Source organism: Myotis yumanensis, unplaced genomic scaffold (assembly GCF_028538775.1).
Source record: "Myotis yumanensis isolate MYYU_CA2020_CCGP unplaced genomic scaffold, mMyoYum1.0.hap1 SCAF_9, whole genome shotgun sequence".
In the NCBI taxonomy this organism is placed as follows: Eukaryota; Metazoa; Chordata; class Mammalia; order Chiroptera; family Vespertilionidae; genus Myotis; species Myotis yumanensis.
The window spans coordinates 61049544-61069201 of NW_027223760.1; the positions used below are offsets into that span (position 1 = coordinate 61049544).

The 19658-nt window shown below is 43.5% G+C and overlaps 1 long non-coding RNA gene and 1 other non-coding gene across 2 annotated transcripts; one reads left to right on the forward strand and one right to left on the reverse strand.

The window, feature by feature from the left end:
- Window positions 1-1302: 1302 nt before the first annotated feature.
- LOC139016406 (uncharacterized) lies at window positions 1303-9412 on the reverse strand. The gene is made up of 3 exons (XR_011472667.1): window positions 9343-9412; window positions 6159-6207; window positions 1303-1530 (listed from the first exon to the last, which is right to left on the reverse strand). It is a non-coding gene; the product is annotated as an uncharacterized lncRNA (long non-coding RNA).
- Window positions 9413-17607: 8195 nt separating this feature from the next.
- On the forward strand, window positions 17608-17681 carry LOC139017131 (small nucleolar RNA SNORD93). The gene has a single exon (XR_011472797.1). It is a non-coding gene; the product is annotated as a small nucleolar RNA SNORD93 (small nucleolar RNA).
- Window positions 17682-19658: the final 1977 nt, after the last annotated feature.

Below are 19658 nucleotides of genomic sequence, written 5' to 3' on the forward strand. Positions count from 1 at the left end.
AAAGGGCCACAATTTTAAGCAATTCTATGAGATTAAAACTAAAAATTGTTTTTTTAACCAAGAGGTGGTTTTTTCTTTTAGCAAAATCATACGTGCTGAGATTCATGATGTTGAAGCTATTAAGTGCTTACCAAAAAATGGTTTTCCTGTAGTTAGCTCTTCTCAAATATTCCACTTTTAAACTCTCCTTATATAAGCAATAGTCTCGACAATAGTTTCCTACGTCTCCATGGTAAAGGTAACAAAGCTTGAGGAAATAAGTTTAAATAGCTAAGAGGGTTTTACATTGGAAACAAGAAAGAACTTTCTGGTAATGACAAGTCCAGTCACCTGAAATTACTTTCATGATCATTCTCTACTTGAACACTGGATGTTTAAAACCATTCAAACCAACAAGCTCCTCCCAAACAGCATCTTATCTTATTTCAGGCCTATTTTCCTACATTAATTACAACTCCCAAAACTAAGTAAATCTATTCTGATAGAATTACGGAAAAAGCTAAACATAAATAGGCTAAATACAGGTCAAGCCCCAGGAAACCAGGATCTAGAACTGAAAACTAGTTCCCAGTAAGTGCCTTTTCTTCTATCAGAAAACAGAAAGTGCTACTATTCTGTGTAGCTCTCAGTGGGCTCTTGCCCAGCCAGCTCATTTCCGAGCACCACCAAGGGAAATCTCAGACTCATATTTAATTCACAAATAAATCAGACATACACTCCCCAAAGCCATTCCCATCAATTACCAACAGAGCCCTTTCTTACAATCAGAACTGCACTCCAATTCAGTGCAGGAGGGAAGGGCCAAGTTATCACAAGCTAAGAGCTGTTTCTACTTTCACTACCTCAGAATATCCCAAGGAAGTTATCAATTCAACGCACAGGGAAACTGGAATCCATGTGTTAAGAAATTAACTTGGAAACTCTCAAACTTTTGAAGGTAGCATCTAGGCACAAATACAGATTCCCTGTTTTGTCTTTTTTTTTTTTTCCTTAAACAGAACAGTTTTGGGTTTTTTTCATTGATTTTCAGAGAGGAAGGGAGAGGGAAAGATAGAAACATCAATGATGACAGAGAATCATTGATTGGCTGCCTCCTGCATGCCCCCCACTGGGGATCGAGCCCACAACCTGGGTATGTGCCCTTGACCGGAATCGAACCTGGGATCCCTCAGTCCACAGGTCGACGCTCTATCTACTGAGCCAAACCAGTTAAGGCCAGATTCCCTGTTTTGAAAAAGTACTAAAAGGCTAAATTTTTACTTAACAGTACTACTGTGTTCAATTCAAAAAGGACTCAACACATAACATTGTTAAAAAATATTTATTTTGATCCAGTCCACCATAAATCAGTCAGTAGAGGCTCCACTCTGCCAGATGCATCTGAGAAGAGCCCTGTGCCATTCAATTGGTGAACGTGTGAACGACGTCCCATCTCTTATGCCAGCCAGAGGGCACACCTTCCATGTTGTTACTGTCCATTGATTGCTTCCAAATCCAGATGACCAAACAGTCCTTTATCCCCAAAGTAAGCTAAAATGTTTGTGAAGAGGAGAAAGAAATTAAACCCCAAAGTAAAAACTTCTTAAACATAGTTTAAGAACTAGATTTTATACATTCATGTCTGTGTTTACTTGTCTACCAAATTCAGTTACTAGAAGAGAAAGATCAATCTCATTGAACAAAAGGAAAAATCAAACATAGAAACCTATATTTAAAGAAATACAATTTTGTTAGTTTTGACAGTAGTTACCTGTTATATAAACAAAAAGGAAAATATAAGTTGAGGAGGTCAATAAAAGATATATGATAATGATTTTCATTAACATGGACTGATGAGCCCAGAAAATAAACCTGTATCATTACTAGATGTAACATCAGTAAAATTAAAAAACACATTTATTGAATGCTTTCTATGGGTCAGACAATATACAGAAAGTTCACAACTCTTAGTTATGATCCCTATTTTAAAGAAGCTGAAACTGAGGCTTTGATATGGTTACATATTGTTAGTGGCAGAGTGGGATGTGACCCAGGTGCTCTTAACCATTAGCCCACACACATCCCAAAAGCAGTCAGCCTTCATTTCTGCCTCACCTAATTCTTACCCCAAACATTCCACCCACTAACTAGCCCAGTGATGGCAAACCTATGACATGCGTGTCAGAGGTGACACGCAAACTCATTTTTTTGGTTGATTTTTCTTTGTTAAATGGCATTTAAATATATAAAATAAATATAAAAAATATAAGTCTTTGTTTTACTATGGTTGCAAATATCAAAAAAAATTCTATATGTGACATGGCACCAGAGTTAAGTTAGGGTTTTTCAAAATGCTGACACACCGAGCTCAAAAGGTTAGCCATCACTGAACTAGCCCAACCTCCTGAATCATTTGCTGACTAAGCAACAGGATCCAGGAAAGAGATAAGAGGTGTTTTATTTCTAAATCTTATCGATTAAAGATGTGATTCTTAGTAATATGGCAATAAAATTGCACCACAAGATGACAATTTGAGTATTCTGTAAAATTTTTTAAAAGTATTTTTCCTTTGTCTAAGAAAAAAACCAACACTCTTCTATTTCCAATTTTCAAAAGTGTATTAAAATCTCTCATTAAACGCCAAGTATTTATAAATACAGTTAAGATATGAAAATAAATTATTCATCTAGTAAGATCTCCTCAACGGTAATGAGCATCCAAAATAAAGAGGAAAAGAAAACCTTCCTTGGCTTTATACAGATAATGGGAACAATGATTCTCTTAATGAACCTTAGTAGTATTGACATATTTTACCTAAACAATGTTTTACTAAAATATTGCCTTATTCATTAAAGAACTGCATTTTAAATGCGTTATCAAGCAACATTTGTTGACCACATGCAATGCACCATCCTGGGTGAGGTGCATGAAAACGAGTATTTTCCTCATCTCAAGGAACCCAACTAATTAGCAAAAAAAAAAAAAAAAACCAGACCAGTAAATCATGAACTACATTATTTATATAACTATTACATAAATAAATTCATACATAAACAACGAACTTTATGTTAATGAACAATAAACTTCACATTAGTAAAACCCTAGCAGCTATCATTGCTTCTTTCAGGGTACAAATAAGGCAGCCTCCCCAGTGCAAACAGCACAGTATATGAAACGCTATAACTGGATAATTCTCTTCAGACACTTAGTCAATTCTTTCCTAAACACAGATACTCCTGGAAGGAAACCAGAGATGCCCATAACGACAGAAAAGGGAGTCAGCACCAGCAAGGCGCGCTGAGAAGACACTAAGGTGAAGAAATGAAAAAGCAAGGGGCAGTTGCTCCATCTAGTTTGCAACCAGGATCAACTCTTGGTGGGATAAATGAAACCAAAAAGTACAACCAAAGGGCACACTCTGTCCCCACCTCTGGATCCCGGATCACTTGGGACACACACAAAAATGCTACTGTCCAGCATGCAGGTCCAGTCTGAAAATGGTACCACAAGATGCAAAAAGCCCACCAAGACGTCCGGGTGAGCGGACTGATTGATGCAACACTGTTGGCAGCTACTTTAGGTGCTTACAGGACAAAATGTAATGTAAATACACAACAACCATAATATAAGCAGAGAATGGCAGAAAATAATACTATAGGAACACAAAAACAGACTAGCTTTAGCTGGAAGAAGGAGAAAATGATTTAGGGAAGAGGTGACATTTGAGATTGGGCTTTTCTAGAAGTACATTTTCAAATGGAAACAGAGGGGAAGGAGCATTCCAGGCCAAGGGAGCACAAGCACATGGACAAAGGCATGAAAATATACAGTTCATTCTGGAATTGGCAAACACCATCTCGCAGTAGAGCACTGTTCCCATAGGAGAAAGAAATGAGGTAAAGGCCCAGCCGGTATGGCTCAATGGTTGAGCATCAACCTATGAACCAGGAAGTTACAGTTCAATTCCCAGTCGGGGCACATGCCCAGGCTGTGGGCTCAATCCCCAGTGTGTGGCGTGTAGGGGGCAGCTGATCGATGGTTCACTTCATCATTGATGTTTCTCTCTCTCTCTCCCTTCCTCTCTGAAATCAATAAAAATATATTTTTTAAAGAAATGAGGTAAAGGAGATGACACAAAAATGATTAAAAATCACTATTAACAGTTTATTGCTCACATATTACTTGCCAAGTACTGTTAATACTTCACATACAGTATTCTTAATCAAGCCTCATGGCAATCATATGAACTAGTATTTTGCCCAACTTATAAAAGAGGAAACTTCATTTTAGAAAGGTTACTAGCCTCTTGGGGAAAGATACCTGCTGGCAACTTCCAGTGCTTGGAAAAATGTTCCCTCAGTCTGACCCAGTCGCCCATCTCTGATAACATCTCCTAAGGCAACATTTCTCTAAGGAAACAACTAGTCTAAGGTCAATCAGCTAGTAAATAGCAGACACATTATCTCAAGTCCCCATTTTACAAAAAAAGGAAATGGCAGTTCGAAGAGTAAAAGCTAAGGAAAAAGGAACTTAGTGGTGATCTCTGAAAGCAGTTTTAACAGCCATAGCATAAAGGTGAACTGTAGGAGGTTAAAGGGAGGGAGGGAAGTGAAGAAAGGTAGCAGTGAGTGAAGACCATTTATTAAAGCACTTTATTAGGGAAAAGAGAATTAACTGCAGAAATGGACAAGTTGAAGGTACATAGGGTGCTCATCTCAGGCAAAAAGACCCTTTCCTCTTAGATAAGAGGCTGATAAGGCAGAGAGGGTAGAGGAAATTCCTATCAGATGGCACTGTGCTAATTACAGTAAGAGGTAAGATCATCTGAGGGAGGCCACGTGACCCAGTGGAAAGAGTGTAGGCTTTGGAGACACACATACTCATATTCCACCACCTACCAACTGTGACTGCTCCGAAGAACTGAAGGGACAATTAGAAATATTGTATATAAAGCACCTGAAACAGTGGGTGACACATTGTTAAGTGACAATAATATTGCCATTAGTATTTTCTGCCCCTAGAAAAAATGGCTTCAAGTAGGAGTTTGAAGAAACTGAAGACCTAGAATGGCTGATAAAAAGTCTGTTAGGGCAATCCACATGAAATGTCTGTAAAATAGAGGGTCACGTTGAAATCCCACAGCAACTGTGCAGGGGTCCTAGCCATTAGAGTGCCAAAACTATCAGTCCCTCCTATAGAACAAACCTGCTGCTCTAGATTCTGCCTTTATATATATGTATGTGCATACACACATATGAATAGTTTTCATAAGTATACATATATACATACATGTGTCAGTATAGGAATATGTCTACTCTTTGTACCTATGCGTGTGTGTAGTTTTTGCAAGTGCTTATCAAGCACTGGCAAGGTTGTTTCTGAGAGAGAAATCTGACAATGCATTTTCAGAACCATAAGTGCTTATATAGTTGACATATTAATCCCATGAGAATTTATTATAAGGAACCAAATCAAAACCTATAAAATCTAGGTGCATAAAAATGTTCATTATATTATTATGTAAAATACTGAAAAACCGAAATACCAAAGTAATCAAAACCTGGAAAATATATAGGATATCAACTCTAATTTTAGGTGAAGACAATAAAATACTATGTACTCTTATTAGAATGATATAAAAAGTTGTATTTATCTGAATAAGGTTAAGATGGAAATATGGGAAATTTAAAAGTTTACCTTTTAAAGTGGTAGGATGATAAAATTATTGCTTTTTAAAAAAAAAAATATGCTTCACTGCAACATTCTGAGGATTCTCAGAGGGAAGGAAAGAGGTCAACCAAAGAATTTATATGCGTAACCCATGGACACAGACAACAGTGGGGTGAAGGAATGGACGTGGGGAGAAGGGAGTCTGGGGGATAAAAAGGAGGAAATCTGTAATACTTTCAACAATAAAGATAACATTTTTTAAAAATTAAAAATATGCTTCATTTCAGTTATGATACAGTAAACAAAAATTAGGAAGGGGGAGAGAAAGTACTTACCTGCTAACAGGCTAAACTGGTCTGCAAAATGCTGCAGTATTCCAATAGCCCAAAACTATAACAACTGGTAAAGCTCCATTACAATGCCTACCACTACTACTATTCTGCTTCCCGATGACTCAGCACTAACATATGAACATCTGCCCTGAAATGTTTATTTGTAAGGACAGTACCTCAAAACAGTTGGTTCAGGCATTCCAGGATCTGCACCCCTCTTAAATCCTGAGAGAGAGGGGAAAGGAGGAGAGAAAAAAAAAGAATACTAATTAAAACCCCAGCAGACAAAAAATTTACAATCAAGACTGTCTTTTTCAATAACCTAGAGTAGCTGGAATGATATCCCAAGCTATCAGCTTTATCTTGACTTACCTATGCTACAGAACAATTTCTAATCTATTATGTCCAGGACCAATCAGTAGGGAAGACAAACTACCTTCTTCCTATTATACACACAATTTAGCACAGGAGCCCTTAGCATGTACTATCTTTCATTATAAAATACTAGAGGCCCGGTGCACAACTTTCATGCACCGGGGGAGAGGTGGGTTGGGGGGGGGGGGGCGGCGGGGAGAGGGTCCCTCAGCCGGCCTGTGCCCTTTAGCAGTCCGGGAGCCCTTGGGGGATGTCCAACTGACAGCTTAGGCCCGCTCCCCATAGCCGTCAGTTGGACATCCTTAGCGCAACTGTGGAGCCTGGCTTCTGGCTAGGCAGTGCTCCCCCTGTGGGAGTGCACTGACCACCAGGGGGCAACTCCTGAGCGTCGGCCCCCTGGTAGTCAGTACGCATCATAAGAGACTGGTTGTTCCGCCATTCGGTCTACTTGCATATTACCCTTTTATTATATAGGATATTCAAGTTATTATTTAACAACCTAATTAAAAGTCTATTCTTATTATAAGCATGATTAAATAAACCTTAACATTCAGTTTTGTTTAACCTAATCAAGTCAACATTCTTATTACAAGTATGATTAAATAAACCTTTTACCATTTAAAATGTTTATTACCACTGGCCAGTGTGTCTCAATGGTACAGTGTCAGCCTATACACCAACGAGTCTCAGGTTTGATTCCTGGTCAGGGATTGCAGGTCAATCCCAGGCCCCCATTCAGGGTGGGTGCAGATAATAATGTGCCTCTCACACATGAATGTTTCTCTCTCTCCCTCTCTCTCTCTCTCTAAAAATCAATGGGAAAAATATCCTCAGGCAAGGATTAACAAAAAATTTTAAAAACGTTTATTAATTAATTGGACAACATATATAAATTTGCTGAAATAATTTATTAAAATTAGAGTTGGTGTCAAGAACTATGAGGGGTATGAAATTTTATCCCATTTTTCAAGACAACAAACTTGTCTGCCATATTCCTAGTCAGAAACAAAGAACCATTTATTACTCCCAGCTACAGCAATAGTCAGAGTACCATCATATCGGAGACAACCCTGAATTTAGGGAACCAGAGTCTTTCATAATGGGCAGTACGCATGTCTCCTCTTTGTTCTGGAGGGAGATACTATTGCCCAAGGCTGTTCATTCTACAAACGCGTCCTTAAATAGTTAACATGGAACAAAGGTAGTCAGAGCCTCTGTTCACAAGAAATTGCAGAAATTCAAGACACTGTGGAAAACTGTCTTCCAACAGATGGCTCATTAAAATCTTTTTGTTGGTAAATGTCCAAACTGATTCTTTATTATGTCCTATTTTATAGCACTATAATCCCACTGTACTCCCTGAAGTCCTAAAAAAGGTATGTTTTAACCTAAACTACACAAGAAAATCAATCCACAATTGCAGGTTTTAGTGAGAAGGGAGATGGAGAAGTAAAAGAAACAACCTGGAAACTAGGTTAGACATAAATTTATATAACAGTGTAAGAAAAAAGGCCATTAACAAGGAGAAGTACTGAAAAAATAGCCCCAATGTCAATCTCAACCTGAGTTGGATGCTAGGGTGAAAATACCACAATGGTAATCCTAGGAAAGAGAATATAGCCAGTGCGCACAAAAAGGAAAACAAATTCTAGGATGGAAAAGAAAAGCATTATCTACTCTTCAGACCAAAGCTCTTGATGCACAGATTGTAGCAACCAGCCACAGCTTTCTGGGAAGAAGAAAAGGAATCTCAAAAAGAGGAGGAATAATGAACAACATAAACAGATCCAGAGACAGAGAATCATTGATCAGAACTTCAAACCTCAGAGGGAAGGTAGGGGAGGGTGGGGGTAAGGGGGAGAGATCAACCAAAGGACTTGTATGCATGCATATAAGCCTAACCAATGGACAGAGACAACAGGGGGGTGTGGGCATGAGTGGGGGTGGGGGGTGGGTGGGAAATGGGGGAGATAAGGACACATATGTAATACCTTAATAAATAAAGAAATTAAAAGTAAAAAAAAAAAAAGTTCCCAGGTTCAATTACGGTCAAGGACATGTACCTTGGTTGCTGGCACATCCCCAGTAGGGGGTGTGCAGGAGGCAGCTAATCGATGTTTCTCTCTCATTGATGTTTCTAACTCTCTATCCCTCTCCCTTTCTCTCTGTAAAAAAAAAAAAAAAATCAATAAAATATATATATATATATATTTTTAAAGTAGATGAAAAGACTTATAAAGCAACAAAGAAACCAAAGGACAGAGACCAAGAGCAGTCGACAACAGGACCCCACATACACAATGGAAAAAGAAAATGGCACAATTAAGGGGAAGAATCAAAGCCCCTCTACCTTTCTTAGCTAAAACGAGAGCTGGTCCCACTGTCCCACCAGCGAAATGGGGCCCTTCTACCATTTGAAAGTCGGGAAGAGGGGTAACAGCATAGACCAGTGATGGCGAACCTTTTGAGCTCGGCGTGTCAGCATTTTGAAAAACCCTAACTTAACTCTGGTGCTGTGTCACATATAGAAATTTTTTGATATTTGCAACCATAGTAAAACAAAGACTTATATTTTTGATATTTATTTTATATATTTAAATGCCATTTAACAAAGAAAAGTCAACCAAAAAAATGAGTTCACATGTCACCTCTGACACACATGTCATAGGTTCGCCATCACTGGTCTAGACTGTAACAGTAAAACCTGTCAATTATTTAATCCTTGATACTTAAAAAAAGTTACTAAAATCTGGAAAAGTAATGCTTTAAAAAAAAAAGTATTCAAGATAAGGGAGGAAAAAAATCTTTTTTAAGCCCTGGATACTTAAGTATTCCCAGTCTATCAGTTGGCTTGCAATTCATGGGGAACATCCAGCATAATCAAAGGCTCTTGTACTTTCTCTTGGGCAAGGCACCTAAAACAGATAGGAAGCTAAAAATCATAGGGTTTTGAAGTGTGAAACTGAGTGTTAGTAAATGTCAAACCTGATGCTCAAACTGACAGCGCTGGGGCTGTTTCCTTCCCACCATGTTGCCTGAGCAGGGCAATAAGATTAAACAGAAAAGAAAAAAAAACGACGCAAGGTTAGAAACAAGATAAAGTCCCAATGTGCAGCCCTGGATGAAAAATAAATGCCTGGGCACTTACAAATCTTTGCAGTACAGCATAAAGGTTAAGAGTATGGGCCCTGCCCTGACCTGTTTAGCTCAGTGGATAGAGCATTGGCCTGCGGACAGGAGGGTCCCAGGTTCGATTCCGGTCAAGGGCATGTACCTTGCACATCCCCAGGAGGGGGCGTGCAGGAGGCAGCTGATCGATGTTTCTCTCTCATTAATGTTTCTAACTCCCTCTCTCTCTCTCTCTTCCTCTCTGTAAAAAATCAATAAAATATATTTAAAAAAAAAAAAAAAAAAGAGTATGGGCCCTGATGGCCTGCCTGAGTTCACAGCTGTGTGGCCTTCCGCCAAGGAACCAACTTCTCTGCGGCTCGGCTTCTTGCCCGTGCAGTGGGTCCCGGAATAAAGTCACCCCCGCCCTTCTTGGTGCAGAGGAGGAAGCACCGGCATCCAGCAACGACTGTCATCGTCGTGCTTCCAGGCGGTCGTGCTTCCAGGCGGTGGCGTGTCCGCGTTACAGGCCTCTCTCGCGCCAGGCCCACCTGGACAGGTGAGGACGAACGCCCTGAAAACCCACCTGGTGCCAGAGTGCAATGTGTCGCTTTCACATGCTGTTCCTTAGTCCGCCTCACTCTCCCAACAAGCCTGCAAAGCATGTCACCTCCGCTTAGCAGATGTAAAAGCAAAAATGGAGGGACTGCGTGGCGTGTGACAGGCCATAGAAATACTCAAAGGTCTAAGCCGTGGGCAAACTACGGCCCGCGGGCCGGATCCGGCCCGTTTGAAATGAATAAAACTAAAAAAAAAAAAAAGACCGTACCCTTTTATGTAATGATGTTTACTTTGAATTTATATTAGTTCACACAAACACTCCATCCATGCTTTTGTTCCGGCCCTCCGGTCCAGTTTAAGAACCCATTGTGGCCCTCGAGTCAAAAAGTTTGCCCAAACAGGAACTCGCACTCAAGTTGGACCGACCCCACTGGACCCCACGGCCTCAAAGGACCTGGAACGTGACACAGCGTGGCCACATTTCTCTCTCCCGCCCCAGAAGCCAAACATGGAGGCGCCGCCTCCGCACTCCCCGCCCGCCCGTCTCCTCACGCGTTCTTCTCCCACTGACCCAGGTAAATCACGAGAGGGATAAAGCCCCAGCGGATGGCAAACTGGCCGCCCTTGAAGAGCTGCTGCAGCCTCTGCTTGGCCTCTTTGCTCAGCTTCACCATGGTGACGGCCCGGGCGGCGCTGCGAGCACCCACTGCCGCGGCGGAGTCCTCCCTCCGAGGAAAGAGAGGGGTGTGCGCAGGCGCCACACGCGACTTTTACGGCACGAGTCGTGAGCGTCGCCAGCAGAGGTCGTAATTCATCGCCCGGAACCCGCCTCGGGCCCGCCGCGGCGCTGTCTATCACAGGCGCATGCGTGGTCGAGTCTGCTCTCTAGAGGCTCAAGTTCACCTCCAGGTTTAGGAACCGCCTGGTTTCGCCGGTTGCAGGATTCTGGAGGCTCTGTTCTTTCCGTTCGGAACGCCGTCTCTCGGTTCACCGGCTTCTCCATCTTTTCAAGTGCATCTCCACGTGTTCCCTGCCTGACATAGAAGAAGCATTATATTCAGAAGGACTGGGTTTTAGGATAAAAGATTAAAGATCCATTGTTCCTTGAAGGCACCATATTCTCTCTTATCTCTTGCTGTCGCCTCTGCCAGAAATGCCTTCCCACACCCCCTTTTTAAAGTCCACTCAAGTCATCTACTCCAAGATGTAATCTCCCTTGTTTTGCTCCCGGCCCCTGTCCAGGGCAAGATGAGCACTTCCTCGCGGTGCCTCCACTCTCTCCGGTTGATTTATCAATATTTATTTATGTGGCATTCTTCCTAAATAGACTACAGGCATTATATCCCCAGTGACTGTGTATCATACACTGTGGAATTGGCCAACTTGAGACTATTTCCCTCAAGCTGTAAGAGGTAAAAGAACTCTTTCCATTGTCCTGGAGCAACACATATGATTAAACTAAAAGCTTGCCTCTTCCAAAATGTCATATAGTTGGAATCACACAGTAGGTAAACTTTTGGGATTGGCTTTCTTTCACTTAGTAATGTCTATTTAATCTCTCTCCGTGTCTTTTCTTGGCTTGATAGAACATTTCTTTTTTATTATTATTATTCAACTTATTGGGGTGATATTGGTCCACATGAACATGTGGGTTTCTATGTTACAAGATCTGTATATTGCACCGTGTACCCACCACCCAAGTTATATCTTCTCCTATCACCTTATATTAGCACCGCTTTCTCCCCCGACCCCCTTTCCTCTGGCAACCACCACACTGCTGTCTGTGTTCACGAGTTTCCATTTTATATCCCACATATAAGTGAAATCATATGGTTCTTAGCTTTTTCTGACTGACTTATTTTGCTTAGCATAGTGTTCTCAAGGTCCATCCATGTTGTTGCAAATGGCGCTATTTCATCCTTTCTTATGGCTGAGTAGTATTCCATTGTGTATATGTGCCACAATTCTTTATCCAGTCCTCTTATCACAGGACACTTGGGTTGTTTCCATGTCTTGGCCACTGTGAATAACGATTGAGCATTTTTTTTTTTTAGCACAGAATAATATTCCATCACCTGGATGTACAGTTTATCCATCCACTCACCTATTGAAGGACATTTTGGTTGCTTGCAAGCTTTTGGCAATTGTGAATAAAGCTATGATAAATATCTGTTTGTAGGTTTTTGCATGCATATGAATTTTCAACTTCTTTGGGTGAATATCAAGGGCCAGGATTGCTGGATTGTATGATAAGAGTCTGTTTAATTTTGTAAAGAACTGCTATCTTCCAAAGTGCCTGTACCATTCTGCATTCCCACCAGCAAGAAATAAAAGTTCCTGTTGTTCTACATCCTCACCAGCATTTGATGATGTCAATGTTTTGAAATTTAGCCATTCTAATAAAGTATAACAGCATATTATTGTTGTTTTAATTTGTGACATGTGATGTGGAGCATCTTTTCATATGCCATCCCATCACTTTTGCTGATTCTATTCCGTAAAAGAAATTCACTAAGCCCAGGCAGCACTCAAGGGGGTGGGAATCACCCAAGGGCATACATAGCAGGATATGGGGCCACTGGGGACCATTTCAAAGGCTGCCCAATATAATTCAATTCGGGGGGGGGGGGGAATTGGAGACAAACATAGACAATGCTTTTGAAGAGTTTTGCTACAAAGATAAACAACAAAATGAGAGGTTAGTTGCAGAAAGATGTGGCATTAAAGTATGTTTCCATTTTAATTATTTTACAACAAACCAGATCATTCTTATCAATAAAAGTGGCATATTTAATATATTGAATGTGTAATTAAATAGAATTCTACTTTACACCATTATTCATATATTTCTTGGAAGTATTGTGACCAACAGTGCTCTGGTTTGTAAAAAAATAAACCTGAGAGGGAATTTAAAAAAATGGTCTGTTTGGCCCTAGCCAGTTTGGCTCAGTGGATAGAGCGTCAGCCCTGCAGACCGAAGGGTCCCGGGCTCAATTCCAGTCAAGGGCACATACCTTGGTTGCAGGCTCCTCCCTGGCCTGGGTCCTGGTCGGGGCACGTGCAGGAGGCAACCAATCGATGTGTTTCTTTCACATTGATATTTCCTCTGTCTTTTCCTCTCTCTTCCACTCTCTAAAATCAATGAAAAAATATCCTCTGGTGAGTATTAAAAAAAAAAAAAAAAGAGTGTTTGAACCCATGTGGGGGTCAGAAACAAGCACATCTGTATTCCAGGGCTTCCAGGAGACTTTGCTGCACAGCCTCTAATTACTGATCATCTGCACCATTTATTTAGGCAGATAAAACCAATAGGCCCCAGGGAGAGCAGACATTCTCTCTTGGCTTGAAAACAAGCCTACAGCTGCTTGGAAAAGGCAGGCTGCTGAGCTGAGGCCTGCATGTGGCAAACAGCCCAATGACACTAATTAAAATGTTACCCAACTGGAGTGATCATTTAAATCATAAATAATGTCAGTCATTGCTTTAACTTCTGACTCTACACTACCATAACACAATAAATTTGCACTAAACACAAAGACAAGAGTAAATGAATGGCCCCATTAATTTGCAAAAGTAAATGTCCTAGATATGTCTAATGTTAGTCCGTAGAGAACAAGGGAGTCTTAGGGTCAGGCAACTGCAGGGTTTGGGGAGGGCCATAAATAATGTGCTTTCTTCCCCTTCCATGCTCAGAACCCACTCAGGCATAAGACAGAATGGAAATTAAAGTGTTAGCTTTCCTACTGATAAGATCGAGTCTTTAGAGCTGTCTGTTCTATCCCTCTTCTCAGTCCAGACCTTGAGTCACCATTTCCTTAAACTAGTCCCGGGCACTGAGGGGAGAAAATGAACGTGAATCCTCACAGCTAACATCTTTCTAATGGATTTGCTGTTCTTTGAGAAAGATGAGTCATTGGATGTCACCTGCCATAACATGTGGGGGGGAAGCATTTAGAGTGAGTAAAATGCAGGATCGTGTTACTGCATTGGGGTTAATGAGAAATAATCTCCCACTTGGTCTGGACTATTGGAAAAACGCAGGGGCAAAGGGGAGGGACTCCTCAGCGGCTTCCAAGTGATCGCTTCTTGTCCCGTCTCCCCTCCCATCAGAGAAGATCGGAATCTTGGCCTGTTTCACTGGGAACAGGGGACAAGCAGGGGAGGGAAACCAACAAGCCTACCCTAGTTTGCATGCTCTAAAAATTCATGTTAGCACAGGATTTTATTGGAATGTCTTCTCTTCTGGAAGGGAATGAGGAGCGTGTGGGCAGAGGCTATCGGCATTATCCAACACAAGTTCCTCTACAGAGAAACAGGGTCAGACGGGTGGGTGGGAAGTGTGGGGGGCTGGAGGGGTGGCTCCCCTCTGTCAGCAAAGAGGTACCCAACACCTGATGCCTGGGGATGCCTGCTCTAGAAAGGCCGGCCAAATACACACTGAGAGGGGAAATCCACTGACAGCACCAAACCCTGGGCCAAGGACTGGGAATGCAGGGATAAAGGCACACGCAAGGTGACCTAGGAAAGCTACAGCCTGGGTAAGACCCCACCACTGCTACCTACCATGTGAGCCTAGAAGAGCTTTATAGTGTCTACCCAACTCTAAAGGCATATGGAGGATAAATGGCAAATCTCTTGCCCTGAGTCATTTCCCACTTACTCAGGCACTAATGAGGCTGAATTCTGGGGATTCCGTGGAGGAGTCCTCATGGAGCTGATATTCCAACACCATGACAACTCTGCCATTGGAGAAGAGCCTAAGGCCGGCTGCACTCCAGCAGAGAAACCCTGGATGATGTGTCAAGTCCCTTCTACTCTATGGCTCTTCAACTCTCTAGGCCTCTGGTTTCCCCCTCTCGTATGTTTGATGTGTTGTCAGCTCCTCCTGGGAATGCTAGACTCAGCTAAGTACCCCCTCCGGCGGGAAGCCTTCACTGAGTCCTCAGCGGGGGGCTTGCTTTGTGCCGCGTCCCTGGCACGCTATGTGGGCTCCTGTCGGCGGATGGACCTCACCTTAGGTTCCTTAACGGCAGGGGCAGTGTCTCATTGACCCTCACACCCCAGCGCCCAGCACGACGCCGGGCAGAGCCAGGCCTCTATAATACCCGTTGCCCTAAACCCAAATCCCAAAATCCCAAGGGCAGGTTGCAGATAAAACAACGTGTGAGAGTGAGGCTGGGGAGGGCTCCTCTGTCCCTCTGTCCCTCTGTGACCTGCAGGCCACCCTAGGGGAAGGCAGGCATGGGGTATTCGGGGCGCGGCGGGTACCTAACATTATGTGAACGTCAGGAGCTTCTCGAACCTGCAGGGAGGTACATGGACACCACACCCAGGGAGGTGTTAGGGGTGGATTCCCCCGAGTCCGCAGTCTCTGGGCCGGGGCTGGGGGACTGGGCCGGCGCCCGCCCCGCGTTCCCCAGGCCGCCGGCAGGGGGCGCGCGAGGCCTCCGGGGGCCGCGGGCGGGGCGGGAGCCGGGCGGGTGCTGGGTGGGGGCGGATGCTGGGCCGGGAGGGGCACCCGGGCAACTTTTTGGTTGGCTGCCTCCGGTGCTGACAGCCCAGGCCCCTTTTAAACTTGGTTTCTCTGGCGCCCTCCCCTTTCGGCCGCGGCGCGCGACTTGGGTGAGTGGCTCCTGTGTGGTTCGACGCCGGAGCGGCCACGTGGCTGGGGGGGGGGGGGGGTGTCTCTCCGGCGACCCTAGGGGTGCCCTTGTTGTCCCGGGCGTGCCCCGTCTGTGCCGCCAAGATCGGGGTTCGGCCCCAGCCCGGCGACCCCTGGGGAGAGGCGCTGCCAGCTCCGGGGATGGAGCCCACAGGGGAGCCTCTCTGATAGGCCCACTTGGGTGGGGACCCCACCGCGGTGCTGGGGACGCTCCCGCCCCGGGACGCACCCTCGTGGCACCTCGGGTCCCCCTTTTCCCCAGTGCCCGGGAGCCTGGCATCTCTCGTGCCCGTGGCCCCGACGCCCCAGGGATCGGACCACAGGGAGCTGAGAACGTCTTTTCATGGGAACGTTAGCATTTGGAGGATTAGCCTGACCCGGGCGGTGCCCTGCCCAGGGCTCTGATGACCCGGCGTAGCCAGTTTAGGACGCGGCTGCCATCCCGGGTCTGGAAGGCGCTGCGCTTCCGTGCGGAGCAGGGTAATGACGGTGTCGGCAACGAACGGGGGTAATTTCGCCCACACTCTCCCGCCACGATTGCCCTGCCCTTGCCACGGTGGATGGGCTTTTCTAAAGGTCCAGGGGCGAGTCCTGCGGGAGCATCTGGACCACGGGTTCCACCAAGATCAACACGCACGGCTGCCCCGGGAAAGCTTTGTCTCCAGGAAGCACCAAGTTTGGGGCTCAGTGGGCACACGAAGGGTTCGTTACTCCGTACATATTGCTGTAGGAGAAAGTCAATTTAGAGTTCAGTGAGCGAACGAAGGAATCCTTGCAGCCCTCGGAGATACTACTTAGCAATCTCCTTTCTAAATGCGAGGCTGGTGTGGTGTACGTGTTGGCCTCAGTTGTGCAAGATCCTTTTACTGATTAGGCAACCCGAGAGGGCGTCTATTTTTATCACGCTTCTAAAGAGGGAAGTCGTGTGTTGCAGGCTGTGTTCTCAGCACACGGACGACGCTTGCTGCCCCAGTGCCTCCGTCTCTGGTGGGTCGCACCGCCACACAGGGAAAGGCCATGGCCGGGCTTTGTTGTACAGCTGCCTTCGGTGTTGAGCCAAACTGTTTAAACAATTCCATCTGAGAAAGATGCATGCACTGAGAGCCGGGCAGCGTGTGTCTATTTAAGGATTGTGGAAGCTGAGCAAGGGAGGACGCCTGTTCTCAATGCTTGGGCTCTGGCTCTGGGCAAACAACTGTCTGGCTTCCTTTGGTTTTAAAATCCATTAAAGCTTTGTGTGTGTGTGTGTGTTGTTTTTTTAATATATTTTTATTTATTTCAGAGAAGAAGGAAGAGAGAGAGAAAAATCAATGATGAGAATCATTGATCCAGCTGCCTTCTGCACACCACCTGGGATCTGAGCCCACAACCCGGCATGTGCCATTGACCTGAATCGAACCTGGAACTCTTCCGGCGCAGGCCCACCCACGCTCTAGCCACTGAGCCAAACCGGCTAGGGTGCTTCTGGTTTTTTGTTGTTGTTGTTTTCTAGGCAGATAACTGCTGCCAGTAATGTTTATTTTTTCTAAAGTTGATCATTATCCCATGCTAATAAAACCGGAAAAGTGGTGGCTGCTGACATTCTGTTAAATGGATTTCCAGAGTACATGAATGTGTTTCACTATTCATTTTACTCCTGGCTGGAAATCTAGGTGGTTCCCAAGTGTCAGGAAATTTGGAGATTGTGCCTTTTTAAAAATAGGGATTCTATTCAACAGTAGTTCTTTATTCCATCACAGTTTGCTAGTAGATGGCCACAATAAAAGACATTCTTTGCCAAAACAAAAAGTTACCACATGATATTCTTAACGTTATTCTTTTTACTTTCCTAACAGGCTCAATCCAGTTCAAGATGCTGACAAACTTCAGGTAAATGGAGAGAATTTGGATTAAGCTATTAAATAGTCGAGTAGAATTCTTGGCCAAGGATGAGAACTCTAATCTGATGGGATATGCCCCTGCTCTGATGGGTTAAAGGATTTACCTGAGGCCAACCTGGTAGGAATTTATTAAATGCTGTTATATCCCTCCCCACTTCACAAAGGTTGCTTAAGTGATGGATATTTAATCTTTAAAAATGTTTTTCCAATGGTGACTATTTTGAAATTGAAAAAATGTAGAGATGAATTGTTAGCATTATTAACATAGGATTTTGAGTTTTAAAATGTGGTTTTTAAGTCAAACCATGACTGTGTCTGAGTGGGGAGTTCTATTATCTATACAGTTTTGTAAGATGTTTTTTTAAATAGCATCTTACCTAGTAATTGCTAATCTAATTACCTCTGGTGGCACTTTTCTTACAGGGCTGGTGCTGCTGGAGAGACAGAATTGTGCCGGAAAGAAGCTTTTCAAGTAGATAAGGTGTATCTGAACAGGTGATGGTTGATATATGCAAAACAGAGGCTTTTGCTTTCTTTGTTCCTTTCACCCTAACACAGCTGTTCTCAACCTGTGGGTCGCAACCCCTTTGGCGACCGAACGACCCTTTCACAGGGGTCACCTAAGACCATCCTGCATATCAGATATTTACATTACTATTCATAACAGTAGCAACATTACAGTTATGAAATAGCAACGAAAACAATTTTATGGTTGGGTCACAACATGAGGAACTGTATTTAAAGGGCCAGAAGGTTGAGAACCACTGCGCTAACAGCTGGGGTGAGTTGTGGGGGGGGGGGGGAGGGGGGGCGGCAGATTTCTGTTAGAGCATATATCTGCCCCATAGCGAATTCCCATAGAATTCAATTCCATTATTTCAGCTCTTGTTCCACGGCCCCGGCCTCCTGCCTGACACAGTGACCAGACTGTGTATTCTGTACTTATCTTAACTTAAGGCCGTTTTGTCCACTGTGCTTCAGTTTACAAAGTTATTTTAAAATCCCATTCTTTTGACTGTTGTAAAGATTATTTGTTATCAAGTATCCTTTTAAAAATCCTGGTTTTATATGCTTACAGATTTTTCTAAAATGCTGTATGTAGAACACTTTAATGATTAAATGTGACCCTTTTGATAAAAACAGATCAATGGATTCCTAGGGGTGGGGAGGGGCATGGGCGATTTGAGGAGGTGTTTGACATCTTGATTACAGTGGTTATTATGCACTGGTCCAATCTAGGATGAGTTTTACTAAATGTAAATTGTTTCAATAAACATGACTCTAAAAACTTACCCTTTCTGGCATCTTAATGACATTTCCGATGAAGTCTCTGGGGAAATAGTCCTGGGTCAGCACTTGAATGACTTCCTGAGATGTTAAAAGTGGTAAAAACATCAAAATCACTTTGGAGTATGAATCACATAAGTGACTCATGTACACAATAAATACCTGAGAAACAGGACCGCGAGGTATATGTTGGCTCAGTTACCAAGGATATACAATTTCTGTTTATGGATGTTTCAGGCAACACTTTCTCGTCTTAATGGTTGCAGTTTAAATCTCACCTGTAATGTGGCACTTCTCCCTCAATCCCTTAACAATCTGTTCTAGTGGCCACATGGTAGCAGAAAATGGAGTGTGAAAATTATTCTACCTGTAAGTAACTTGATTGGCGCTACTTTGGGTTCCTCGTAGTCTTGCTTTCCACATTGGCAATTTTCCCTTGGGAAAAAAATGTTGCAAGTTCTTGGCCAATCCTGGCTAGCCAAGGAATTAGGGAAATGAACAGAGGTGCTAAGTCATCTGGCTTGGGTTGATCTCAAAGCTTAATGGATAAGCAAGCCACATGGTTTAGTCCTGGAAGAATCAGTCTGGACTCGCCCTTTTTCTCTTGGGATATTCAAAGATGCTTTTAAAGGAGGGATGGGCCATGCACTGGTTGTGAGCCATAGCTCCAGGAAGTAGCTATAACTGAGGAGGAAACTGGTCTTGCAGAACTTGTTATCTAAATGCAGAGGCCGTGGAACTGTGAACAATGCACTGCCCTGGGGGGGTGTTGATGCTGGTGCCAGGGCAGACTGTTGGATGTG